Source organism: Halyomorpha halys, unplaced genomic scaffold (assembly GCF_000696795.3).
Source record: "Halyomorpha halys isolate HHAL.00 unplaced genomic scaffold, Hhal_1.1 Scaffold1892.1, whole genome shotgun sequence".
NCBI classification, from domain to species: domain Eukaryota; kingdom Metazoa; phylum Arthropoda; class Insecta; order Hemiptera; family Pentatomidae; genus Halyomorpha; species Halyomorpha halys.
This window is the reverse complement of record NW_027105549.1, coordinates 100091-103657: the sequence shown is the minus strand read 5'-3', so window position 1 is coordinate 103657 and position 3567 is coordinate 100091.

The window sequence follows — 3567 nt, the reverse complement described above, 5'->3', positions numbered from 1 at the left end:
GAAAAAAAAGGAATGAAGACAGAATAAGGGATCCTTGAGAATGACCTGAGAGGTCGAAACGTCGGATGTTAAAAAGAAATAAAGTTGAGAGAAAAGAGATCAAAATTGTTTTTAAAAAGAAACTAAACCACTCTCAAACAACTATATTAATAAAAAATAAATCTAATAAATTTTAAGTAAATTCCAATAATTCACTGCTTTAACATTTGCTTCTTTAGAAATATATAGGGTTTCATTTCTTATACACCGATAAATTTCTTCAACCATCATTCTTCAATTCATCATTTTTTTTTTCAATTTACATAGTTTCTCCAGACGGCATAATAGAAGGAAACTGATAAAGGAATAGAAGATTTTGATGACTATACAAGAAAAATAAGTAACTTATTTGTGTTATTCTCTGACCCCACTCCATTTTCCCATATTTATTATCCACTGTCAACTATCTTCTCATCATTAAGGAAAATAATCAATACATTTAGTGATTAGTTTAAAGATGTAGATTAGAAGAATCCCTGCAATTGAAGAAGGAAAATAAAACAAAAAAGATAAAAAGAAGAGTGCATCCCCTAGGTTACTAATAAGATAGTTTTTCTGATTTCTTTGTTCCTTTCCTAACAGCCACGCGGTTCATCTTCCCAAAAAATGATTGGGCACATACATCCACGCTGCTAAACATCTCAAACTTGTTTTAAATCAACTTTTGTTAACTGATTTGCATTGTATATTATGTGTTCTCTCCATGTTCCTCTTTGCTCACTCTGGATTGTGCATACACAATGAAATAATTATTATCCTACATATTTCAGTTTGTAATATAGGGAGACCTTTTGAAGCATCCCCCGCAATGAGCACGACCCCTTGACCCTTCTGGTCCCAGCTGAACCGGAGTCTGTTACTGACCTATCACCTATATAAGTAGCATCTGCTGGTAGTGTCTCGTTATGTACTTTCCAAATACAGGATTCATGGGGCTGTTGAGATTTGATAGAGCTGCAATCAGCGGAGTCGGATTATTCAGATAGATCTCAAAAGAGCCGTTGTGAGAAAGAGTGGTCTAAGTAATTCATCATTACAATTTATTTATATTGAAAAATAATTAATTCATTAATTGCTGAGTGTATTGACTCTATAACGATCTTAAATGTTTTGATATGCCTCTGACTGATTTGTTTTTAAAGCGAAAGCTGCTGTTTCTTACCAATATCTTTTTAAAACTTCCCCTAAGATTTTAAATATGGAAAAACTTCGGTTTTGACTTACTACTTCGCACTCAAGTTACCCGTAAGCAGTACTGGGGATGTCATGAAGCTCCAGGTACACACTAGTGTAATTGATGTCACATAGGTTACTTAGCCACTCGCAACTCATTTGCATATTATTAGCATGTTGTTAGAATCTTATACAGTTATCGAAACCTCCATCCAGTTGTAACATTTATTCAGATAGTACTTCCATCTCAAGTCTGATTGGAACTGGGAGTTGTAGGAACTGGTAGCTTATCAGAAAACTGTGGCTTTCTATTCGTGAGTTGCTGTTTTTACTGATAAATAACATATATTAGGTTAAATTTTTCGAACTAGATATCAAATATGTGGAAATTATAAATCGTGAAAGTAACCCAGGGAATGTTTGAGGTGCAATGGATTAATAAAACATTAAGAAAATTATTTTATGACCATACCCAAAATAATCATTGTATATGTTATTTCTGTTAGAGACATCCGTTTTTCAGAGGTAGTACTGAATCTATAAAAAATAAAAATAAAAACCACCTGCGTTTGTTTTTGGTGTCTGCATGTCCTAGGATGCCAGCTAGTGATTTGAGCGATTAGTTCATGTGCAACGAAGGACACCAATTAAGAGATTCAAGCTAAACATATTAATCTTCTATTACAGAAGTGATAAAACATTATAAGAACTTTTAGCTGTTGTTGAATAATATTTTTTATTTAGGGAAAGACTATATCATCAGTTCCAAACTAGGACCAAATGATGTTTGCTCCATGGATTGTGTACCAATTTATGTAAAAATAAATTGAAAACAATTGTTTTTTTAACACTTATATGTTAACACAATTTCTTCAATTTTTAAAAGCTTAGTATTTTTTTTAAAAAAATGTATCATTTCAAATTATAAAATACCTAGGTGAGGAGTGAGGTAATACGTCCACCCACTTGCTCACTGACTCATCATTCATGAATGTACTACGGCACTCGCAGTGAGAATGGAACTTGATTAACCAAGGGGCTACAAAGGAGGAGCAATTTCCGCTTTAGGAATAGCCAATTATAATTTTCATCTCAATGGGCCTTATCCGAGGTGTAATGGAATCATTAGCTCTCATCTAATAGTGACCCAGATCCCTGCTCGATTATGTAATCTATAAGACGTCAGAGTCGTATCACTTGTTTGTTAATGGTGGTGCAAAAACGAAATATCTATTTTGAAATTAAATTATCTTAAAGTCACTAAAAGGACTACTCATCTTTTTGACAAGTGACAATAGTTTCCCGCAACACCTTGCCTGTAAAGTGCGACATATGCCATGAGGCAGAACTAAATTGACGTTTGTTTAAGGATGGGTGTGGCGATGTAGTCTAAAATTTACTTATGTCTCATAGAAATCAATGCACAAAATAGAAGAAAAATGGCAAGGGAAGTTCTTGTAATTTAGTTTAGTTTCGTAACGCTGTTTACTGCGGATTTCAGGTTTACATCCCTTTTTTGTATTGTTTTTCCCCTACCTGGTCATATCTGACATAGAGGGGCTATCCTGTATGTAACCAACGTATACTAACCGCAGTGGGAGAGTCGAGCTTCATTACGTGGAGCCACTACGAAATAAAAGTTTATCCAGGCTGAAACCGAACCGGCGCCGTTGCAGACTCGATGAGGGTGATAAGGTTACGCCTCAGCTCCCTCGGCATTCACAATAGACGATTTTATTATGAGCTTGTTAAAAAAAAAGTAAGCTCTAAAAATGTGGATTACTCAAACAATAGCCAGACTCCCTTCTGTTAAAAATATCTTAAATTTTTTAATAATAAAAAATCTGAAAACAAATATATTGAATTATATCACCATAGAAATTTCCCCCTTTGATACATGATATGGAAGAGGGGACATTATATAGGTTTCCTAAAATCTCCAAGTTTGTTTCTATTCTCTTTTAATTGAGGGGGAAAGTGGATGAAGGGGTAATGTTACAAATAGTAAATTATAATAAAACAAGGTTCAACTTTTTTTTGTTAGAGCTTGTTATGTTTTGAAGTGTACATAGCCCCTTCTACATTTAGGTATCTCAGTTCTTAATTGGATTTTGAGGTTAGAGTACCTCACACTTAGTTGAGTGTTTGCGGCTTTAGCGCACTTGCTCAGCCTCCACTGGCTCATTACCAGTGATGCGGCGAGAGGGATGCGCTGGGATCTCTTGAGCTCTGTTCTACCCCTCACACGTAGGGGATAGAGTGGGCTCAGGGATCCTCAGGTTGATTGTGTAAATATTGTATATATTATTTTATCAATATGTTTTTTTATTTATTTTTCATACAGATAGTTTGATT